The following is a 10,388-nucleotide window of genomic DNA, read 5'->3' on the forward strand; positions in this document are numbered from 1 at the left end:
TGTCCTGTTTCTGTCAGTATGCAAGCAGGTACGCCTTACAGGAGAGTAAAATGTGGAGCTGATTTAGACTGCAATTGGTGGCTGGCCTGTGACTCCCTATCCGATTGGTTGGGTAAGGGGGCTTATTCCAATCTGCGGAATGCTTGAGGAAACCACCAGTGGAGGATGGTGGGGAGATAGGGGGTGGGGGGCAGGGAGTGTTTTGACACATGTTCTGGGTCACATGACCAGGTCCAAGATATCAAAGGTTTAACAGAGTGGGACAATGCAGAGTACTTTGGAGGTCATCTGATTTTAATTTGCTTCAAGAACTTGTTCAGCTGATAGAAAAACAGCATATTCTTATGGCTGTAAAGATTGTTCACATTCATTACTGTATTTCCTGAACTCTTACAATAGAGTTGTAGCTGTTTAGCCATTTCCTTATCATTGTGTCATGTTTTCCTTTATGTATAACCATGGCAACATATGGTTCTTCTCATGTTTTGGAAGAATTCTAACTAACAAATTCAGGCACCATGGAAAAAGTCCTGGAAATTCCCTTAGTTATTCTGTTTACAGAGATGCCCCTCACCAGGGGGGAAATTCTGAAATTTTGATTTAGTTTTTACTCACTTAATACTCTCATTGACATCAACAGGAATTTTGCCTGAGTAAGAGATGAAAAGAAAATAAGGATTTCCAACTATGGCTCTTATGGATTAAAGAACATAAACAAAATATATTTAACATAAAAATATAAAATATGTTCCCATAAGTTATTTTGGTTTTAATTAGTTGAGTCACTTGGCCTCTCTGTTATACATAAAAAGACTTACATGCTGTTTGATTTTACTTATATTTTCAGAACAGCTTTTTTCAGCTTTTTTTGTAATACTTACTACTCAAAATATTTTTAGAATAAATTATGAAGCAATGAGAAAAACTAAACCCAACGTGTGGCACAAAAATTTTGCACAGACTAGACAGTTCTGAGAAAGAGTTAAGTGTCTTCATTTCTTGCATTATTCTTGAGTAAACCAAGTGGAACCTTGAGGATCAATAGAAAGACTATAAAAGAAAAAAAACTGAAGAGAAATTCACCTCTGCAGCCCAGATACATTTTACACATCAGCGGAAGTAATGATCAATATTTGTTGGCTAATACAGATTTTCTTCACAATTGAAAATCCTATCCAGTTAAACTGTGAAACATTTAAACAAGACAACGTGAGATATGGTTTTCTAAATGAGATAAAGAGGAAGCAAAAAGCTCCATTACCAGTCACAACACAGCAATCCTGGCTTCCGGAACCCACCTCCAGAACTGTAAAGATAGGGTTGGTTGTCACTTTCAGTGCTTGTATCTCCCATCATGAGCAGTTGGGTAGACATCCAGATTCATATTTCTTTGTTCTTTTAGAAATAGTTATTAAATATAAAACATGCTCTTATTTCCTGTTTGTCTCATGTTTCTTTTAATGTATTGGTCTATGGTTTCTTCTCCATTGAAACCTTAGGAAACATTAAAAATGGTTGCAGGTACCTTTATTAATTAACTTGTTTCTGGTCAGCTGAAAATCAGAAATAGCCTCTTGCCCTCTTTTGAAGTAATTCTGAAAATATATTTTTAATAAAGGTGCAGTGGACAACGATCACTCTGCTGCATCAGCAACAATTGATTTGCCCTTTATTTACTGAATACAGTGATTCGATAGAAATAAAACCACTTCAATGTCTCCAACTTCAAAAATAAGTAAAACAATGGGGCCATAATGTTTCCAACAGCTCCAGTAAATAACTTATCTCATCTCAGCATTCATTTAGCATCATGAGACCATTGTTTTAAGGTGCATCTTTTCAAAGCAGGAGGCATTTACCCTGTGACAACATTTCACTTGAAGGGTTTCATTTCAACTATATTAAATCTCAAATACATTCAACAACAAAATAGAATATCAGGCAATAGTGCACTAGCATGTCAGTTGCTCATGTGCAACTGTGATAAAGTGGCTAGAGGTGAGAAATGGAATTGAGAGGGGCTAATCCAAAACCATGAAGTCTTTTCATTGGTTCCAATAAGCTTCAGATCAGGACCAGGACTCCTGCATTCCTGTTGTAGCTATCTGACTGATTCACTATGTAACCTGAGCAAGTCTCTTATTTTATCTCTGTTCAGTTATTCCAACTGTAAAATTGCTATAATAATACTTAGTTTATCAGGGTGCTATGAAGCAAAAATGTCTGTCAAGTGTTTTAGTTCTTTGTGTGAAAGGCGCTATAAGCCTTGCATTGCACTGTACACAAACCAGGAAGAATTAGTAGGGGAAGCAAAAGTGGATGGGAACCTGGGAGGCAGTGACCATGAGATGGTCGAGTTCAGGATCCTGACACAAGGAAGAAAGGAGAGCAGCAGAATACGGACCGTGGACTTCAGAAAAGCAAACGTTGACTCCCTCAGGGAACTGATGGGCAGGATCCCCTGGGAGAATAACATGAGGGGGAAAGGAGTCCAGGAGAGCTGGCTGTATTTTAAAGAATCCTTATTGGGGTTACAGGGACAAGCCATCCCAATGTGCAGAAAGAATAGTAAATATGGCAGGCGACCAGCCTGGCTTAACAGTGAAATTCTTGCTGATCTTAGACGCAAAAAAGAAGCTTATAACAAGTGGAAGATTGGACAAATGACCAGGGAGCAGTATAAAAATATTGCTCAGGCGTGCAGGAGTGAAATCAAGAAAGCCAAATCACACTTGGAGTTGCAGCTAGCAAGAGATGTTAAGAGTAACAAGAAGGGTTTCTTCAGGTATGTTAGTAACAGGAAGAAAGTCAAGGAAAGTGTGGGCCCCTTACTGAATGAGGGAGGCAACCTAGTGACAAAGGATGTGGAAAAAGCTAATGTACTCAATGCTTTTTTTGCCTGTGTCTTCACGAACAAGGTCAGCTCCCAGACTACTGCACTGGGCAGCACAGCATGGGGAGGAAGTGACCAGCCCTCTGTGGAGAAAGAAGTGGTTCGGGACTATTTAGAAAAGCTGGACGAGCACAAGTCCATGGAGCCGGATGCGCTGCATCCAAGAGTGCAAAAGGAGTTGGCGGATGTGATTGCAGAGCCATTGGCCATTATCTTTGAAAACTCATGGCGATCGGGGGAGGTCCTGAATGACTGGAAAAAGGCTAATGTAGTGCCCATCTATAAAAAAAGGAAGAAGGAGGATCCGGGGAACTACAGGCCAGTCAGCCTCACCTCAGTCCCTGGAAAAGTCACGGAGCAGGTCCTCAAAGAATCAATTCTGAAGCACTTAGAGGAGAGGAAAGTGATCAGGAACAGTCAGCATGGATTCACCAAGGGCAAGTCATGCCTGACTAATCTAATTGCCTTCTATGATGAGATAACTGGCACTGTGGATGAGAGGAAAGCAGTGGACATGTTATTCCTTGACTTTAGCAAAGCTTTTGACATGGTCTCCCACAGTATTCTTGTCAGCAAGTTAAAGAAGTATGGGCTGGATGAATGGACTATAAGGTGGATAGAAAGCTGGCTAGATCATCAGGCTCAACGGGTAGTGATCAATGGCTCCATGTCTAGTTGTCCGGTATCCATGTCCGGTATCAAGCGGAGAGCCCCAAGGGTCGGTCCTGGGGCCAGTTTTGTTCAATATGTTCATTAATGATCTGGAGGATGGCGTGGATTGCACCCTCAGCAAGTTTGCAGATGACACTAAACTGGGAGGAGAGGTAGATACGCTGGAGGGTAGGGATAGAATACAGAGGGACCTAGACAAATTAAAGGATTGGGCCAAAAGAAATCTGATGAGGTTCAACAAGGACAAGTGCAGAGGCTGCACTTAGGACGGAAGAATCCCATGCACCGCTGCAGACTAGGGACCGAATGGCTAGGCAGCAGTTCTGCAGAAAAGGACGTAGGGGTTACAGTGGACGAGAAGCTGGATATGAGTCAACAGTGTGCCCTTGTTGCCAAGAAGGCCAATGACATTTTGGGCTGTATAAGTAGGGGCATTGCCAACAGAGCGAGAGACGTGATCGTTCCCCTCTATTTGACATTGGTGAGGCCTCATCTGGAGTACTGTGTCCAGTTTTGAGCCCCACACTACAAGAAGGATGTGAAAAAAATGGAAAACGTCCAGCAGAGGGCAACAACAATGATTAGGGGACTGGAACACATGACTTATGAGGAGAGGCTGAGGGAACTGGGATTGTTTAGTCTGCAGAAGAGAAGAATGAGGGGGGATTTGATAGCTGCTTTCAACTACCTGAAAGGGGGTTCCAAAGAGGATGGATCTAGACTGTTCTCAGTGGTAGCAGATGATAGAACTAGGAGTAATGGTCTCAAGTTGCAGTGGGGGAGGCTTAGGTTGGAGACTAGGAAAAACTTTTTCACTAGGAGGGTGGTGAAACACTGGAATGCGTTACATAGGGAGGTGGTGAAATCTCCTTCCTTAGAAGTTTTTAAGGTCAGGCTTGACAAAGCCCTGGCTGGGATGATTTAGTTGGGGATCAGTCTTGCTTTGAGCAGGGGGTTGGACTAGATGCCCTCCTGAGGTCCCTTCCAACCCTGATATTCTATGATTCTATGTACACAGTGTTATTGTTTCTTGATAAAAGTTGCTTTCTGTCTGATATTGCAACTGGGATAGTTTCTTCATTGTTTTAGTTTCATTCTGTCATGAATTGGTTTGTTTCCCTGTATTTTCAAATAGAATTTATGGATGGAGTTTAAATAAGTAGATTCACAGCTAAGGAAGAGAAGAGAGAAGAACATGCTTTGGACAGATATGCTTGAATTACACACATTTCACCAAAGGCACAGTTCATGTGGACCAGACAAAATGTATGATGATTACCTTATAAGGAAGGGGGGAGAGAACTGAATGCTGGAGTTCAAATACATATAGTAATTAGAAAGGACATTTATTTTCAAATGTGGAGATCTTGACAGTAAGAAAATGACAGAGACTCAGTATTACAGTGAATTATAAATGTCAAATTACTATGATGCATGTAAAAATGTATGTAGCTATTAGGAACTAGACTCTACATTCATGCGAAACCTCACTGCCTTTATCATTCTCTTAAAAACCTCTAAGGTGTTCTATCATTCACTGTCAAATTTCCTACGTAAGGTAATAAGACACATGTCAGATAACGTCCAAAACTGCTTCTTTGCCCTTCTAGGGCACACAAATATACTTCCACATTTTAAGCAGAAAAGAACAGTAAGCAGGAGAGCTGCTTAATTATTAAAGGTAAATTACAGAATGTTTTCTTTGGATGTGAACAAATCTAATATATAGTGCACAAAGTACAGAGGAGGGGGGAACTAACAATGTATTGGCTGTAGATTCAGTATACTGCTAGAGTGCCATAGGATGCACAATAAAAAGAGATGCTAACTAAATTTTGATGTGCAAGAGCATGTGTTTAATTTGCAAGATGCTTTGTTTAATTAAAAGGTAAATACCATTTATAATTCTTCTCACAGACAGATTTAGAGCAGCAACAACACCTACAGAGTTCTCAAGCTGCCTGCAGAATTTCTTGGATGCATCTAATCCATCCAAAGGAGGGCACATTTAAAAACAATAATAATTCATTACTTTAGTTGGTGATTCATTTGTTTCCAAACAATATGGGCTATAGGTTCTATAGACAGATGAATGTCAGTTGTAAAATATTAGCTGCACAAAGCATGTAAGATAATAGATCATGGATACCGATGCTGAAAAATTATTTAATAAAACTTAATTTACTCATAAGGGGTAACATTCACCTTGGTGCAGAGAGCCTGCAGCAGGCTTAGTTCTCGAGCTTACTCACAACTGTCTGCCCAAAGCATGTTCTTACCTCCTCTATACCTAACGGTGGGGTTTGATGTTGCCTAGGCTCCAATTCATCCTTTTTTGAGAGAGAGGATTTTCATCCCATTGCTTTCCCTAGGCAGGTTATCTCCTTCTAAGCAATTCCAGAGGATAGCAACTCCCTTTCATATAATTTAAGGCACTCACACTCAACTTGTAATATTCAGTTTTGCAGTAGAGCCACATGCAGTTCTTTAGGGTGCAGTATATTTTTCTAGTAGACACCAGAGTCTGATCAGAGAGCTCATCTTTCTGCCTGATCTCACACAAAGCATGACTCTATGAATCTGTGCTGATTATAGGAACATTCCCTAAGGTGGCGTGCCACATGTGAGGCAAAGTGACCAAATGGACCACAGCCATCAAGAGGCCAGGAAGCAAATAAGGGTCAAGAAGACCAAGGGGCCTGGAGGGGAGCAGTTGTAACAAATGGATTGGCAGAAAAAAGCAACAAATGTATTTTCATTGTTGTGTCATATCAAATTGGGAGGTCATATTACCCTATTTACATGGTAATGCTATACTGTCTGAGTGTCATTTAGAGGCTGTTCAGTGGCCTGTCTGTCCACAACTGATAAGTGTCTCTCTAATTTTGAAAAGTGAACCACCTCTGCTCTGAGGGATGATTTTTTTCTAACACAGCAGCTTTAGGGATAACACCTTAGCCCCATGGTCATTTTCGACATTTTCCGATGGGAGAGTAGACACACTCTCATTTTGTTAGTGCCACTTCAGAAAGCTGCCAACAAGAAAGGGTAGGATGTTGAACACCCAGATATCTAATATGCTAGAGCTGGAGCCTGATCTGCTCAAAGGATCTGCTTATATCAGCCTCCTGAGAATTGGTGTCTGACACTCCCAGTCCAGTGTTCATTTAGGGTCAGTCTCAGCTGAGCTATTTCTTATAAAAATATATCTGAGAGAGTTACAATTTGCTGTACTCATATTTTTCCAGTTTTTCTCTGTGATAATTACTCCCATAAATATTGTTGCTTTGCCTCAACTCCATTCTGTGCTCTCTATTTCTGCTTTTATTCTCAAACCCTCAAACTTGTATGGCAAAAGACAATGATAGCATTTATTAGAATAATAGCACCTACCGGTACTGGCTGTAGCTAAGGATCTGTCAGCATTTCCCTTTTTAGTCTCATTACAGTAATGTATTAGTTGGTCAAAGGACTGTCATTTGGAATGAAACTTGGCAAAGAAAATCTCAGAGCGAAAGTGATTTTTTTTAATATATGCAAAATAACTCAGCATAGAAGCTGGCTTCAACCAACCAAAAGCTGGAAAATCAGAGGTAAGACCTAAACTTTTCCCTTAAATATATTTGATTCTACCAATGACTGCAGAGATTATATGTTTCTATGCAAATGATCTCAGAACATTTTTTTTACATACTGCTTGAACCTCAAATCCTCAGCACACCAAGGTGAGTGAAGGGTGGAATTTCAGTTCCAACTGTGTTTATTGACATCACCTTAACAGAGTTTTATATGACTAGCTGTTATATCTTAACTATAGTGTCTAAAAATCACAAATGAGTTTGGTGTTTCTTTGTTCTGGGTGCTATATCTATACTTAATAGAAGACATTCTTTAGCCTGAAAGCATATAATATGAACATGCAAGGAAGAGGAAGGAGTATTATTATCCATATTTGGAATATGGGGAAAGGAGGAACAGAGAGATTCTATGACTTGGCAGAGGTGGGATTCAAACCTACAGCTCTTCTTGGGTTCCAGTCCAGTGCCTTAAACACAAGATCCTCCTCCATATTTTGCGAAGTTACAAACCGCAAACATTACAGGCCTATGTGTCCAGCTGATTGCAAAGGACTCAAAGCTGGGAAAACTGTGGCCCTTTGCCTGTGTGACCTTATGCCTCAGTCAACCCTAGCTGAAAAGGAAGCACAATTCATGATCTTTTTGAAAACCCTGTTTTCAGAGTGAAGATCAGAACTGAGGTTTTATAAGTTACACACTGAACATGACCAAGCTTAGACATCCCTGTGAATTTGGCAATATGGGTAAAGATATTGGAAGGATAATTAGACAGTCAAAACCATTCATCAATTAATATTTCATGTATTATATCATATATGTTTTGACACGCAAGGATCCCTGTTTTGACATTTTTTTTTTCAGGTTATCATTCACTGCTACCATGTGGCAAGGTATGAGTCAAGATTATACTTGCCAAACTAGGCTTGATTCTGGAATCCTTTATGACCAAGACCCGGCAGAGAAGTGACTGCTGTTGATGGCAGGCCAGGAGGCATCAGAGAGGTTCTGCTGAGGTAGTGTATTTTAGCCATCCCTGCACCTACTTTCAGCTAAAACTGCTGACATCATTTCAGCCTTTTGTCAGGGTTTGTATGTCTTTAATTCACCAAAGAGAAAAGACACTGGGCAGAGCTTCTGGATGCCAGCAGACAGGCCAGCCACTCCCACCGCAGAAGACCCTTGCTCCAATGACCTGTGTGGCATACCTGGCTTACAGACATCAGGTCCTTCTGCAAAGCTTTGTTTACACTGGATCTCCTCAATATGACGATTATTTCTTTGGCTGTTGCTGTTTTATAATAAATCTAGATCGTATTTTTTTTTTCTGTCCCAAAAGACAGTGAACTGTGTGCATATCCCAGTGGCAGGAGCCGTAATGTATAGGATTGATCTCATAGGCCCCTGTCCTGGTACTCAACTACAACTGGTCACTGTTGTTGGGTCTGCCTCTTTGAACCAGGTGTGGGGCTGATCCGCCTTCTCTCTGCATTCTCGTTGCCCTGTGCATAAGAGAGCGTCTCTTTCAGTAAACAACCACAGGCAATGACATAAACGCACATTAATGCATAACCACATGTCAAGGTTTGAGTGAAAAGTAAGGAACGGGGCTTCTAAGAACCTTTGCTGAACAGTGAATGCAACCGGCCGTTCGAAGCAAGTCAAACTCAACCCAGTTTGTAGCACTCTGCTTCCCAAAGACACTGAGCTGGTTTGCTGCGGTATAATAGCCCCTCTAGGCTTCTCCTAGAGACCTTGGGCAGCTTCCAGATGTCTGGATTAAACTCCAGCCCACGGATAGCTTGTATGCGGGGAGGACTCGAATATGGGGGGTGGGGGAAGGGGGAATCTATTAGGACCAAACAGTAGCCGCAATCCAGCCTCCCTCCATCTAGGGCAGCGAGTACGAAATGTATCCCAGGCAGCCCGGTAAACTTTCCCCCATTGCCATGATTAGTGCTTCCAGGAACAGGAGCATCATGCTGGTGGCGGTGGGCCATCGATTCGACCGCCAGAGCAGACTCGCCCAGCCCAGCTCCGCACAAAGCAGAGGGGAAAGACTGTTTTCGAGTCTGCACCCCCCAACCCCGCTCTATTCGGTGGGTGGGGGGAGAGCGGGGGAGCCCCGGGTCCCGCACACCTGCTCGGCATTGGAAGGTTCGTCTCTGCGCTTCCCCCAGTCAGGCCAGCAGGGGGCTCCTTCGCTCTGCCTAACGCGTTCCGGCTTTGGAAGCGACCAGGCTGGGGAGGGAGGGAGGCCAAGTGTAAACGCTAACGATGCACAGTGAGGCGGCGTCATCGCCGGGCGGGATCGGAGCCTGGCGCGCAGGACTCAGCTCTGCAGGGCAGGCTGCCCCGTGCGTGCCGCTGCCACTTTCCCTCCTCCTTACCAAAGCTTTGCTCTGGCGCCCTGCTAATAATCCCTGCTGGGCTCCGAGGCTGGCAGCCTGGTCGTGGCAGGTGCCCCTAAAGGCAAGGCAGAGTCCTCTGCACGGGAGGGCCATTTGCAAGGCGCGCACCGCTGGGGTGTGTGCAAGGACGTGTGCGTTGCTGGGGGGGGGGGTGCGCGAAGTGGAGCTGCAGAAGCAGCCACACAATGGTGGGGCACAGCGAGGCAGCGCTGCTTCTGGACTTGCACTTTGCTGCTGCCGCCAGCAGCGCTCGGTTTTCTCCGCACACATTTCCTCCACGCGCACATTTCCCTCCTCTGGGAGATGCCGGGGCCCCTTAGCGCCGCCCGGGCGGCCTGTTCCAATGGAATATATGATCGGTCTTAAGCATTGCCCTTTATCTGCTCCGTGAGCTGCATCTCAATGAGCCAGTTCCTGCACCCTCCATCACTCTGATCTGTCTCTCAGTCCTGGATCTGAAGGGTACTTGGGGGTGGGGGGTGACAGAGCTTGGTGGTCTTTCCCCCCACTGGGGACGCGCCGGGCTAATGGGCCGTGCACAGTTTGCATCTCGGAACACGTGGCCTTCCTCGGGAGATGCACTAGGGCGATATCCCCTCTCGGGAAGCGCTCCCCGTTTTAAGATCATTAGCTGGTATTGTGCCACACAACTTCTCTCAGCAGCACAAACGAAGGCATTCACAGCGCTTTAATGAGCGCCCCTCCGCCGGTTTGTCTGAAACATCTGTGGAGATGGTGCATTTTCCTACAGCAGCTTCTTCCCTTGCGTTTGAAAATAGAACTCTGGGCTGAAAAGCTGCTGATTAAAGCGCGCGGGCGCACACAGAAAAACACCCG

Source organism: Lepidochelys kempii, chromosome 8 (genome assembly GCF_965140285.1).
Source record: "Lepidochelys kempii isolate rLepKem1 chromosome 8, rLepKem1.hap1, whole genome shotgun sequence".
Classification (NCBI taxonomy): domain Eukaryota; kingdom Metazoa; phylum Chordata; order Testudines; family Cheloniidae; genus Lepidochelys; species Lepidochelys kempii.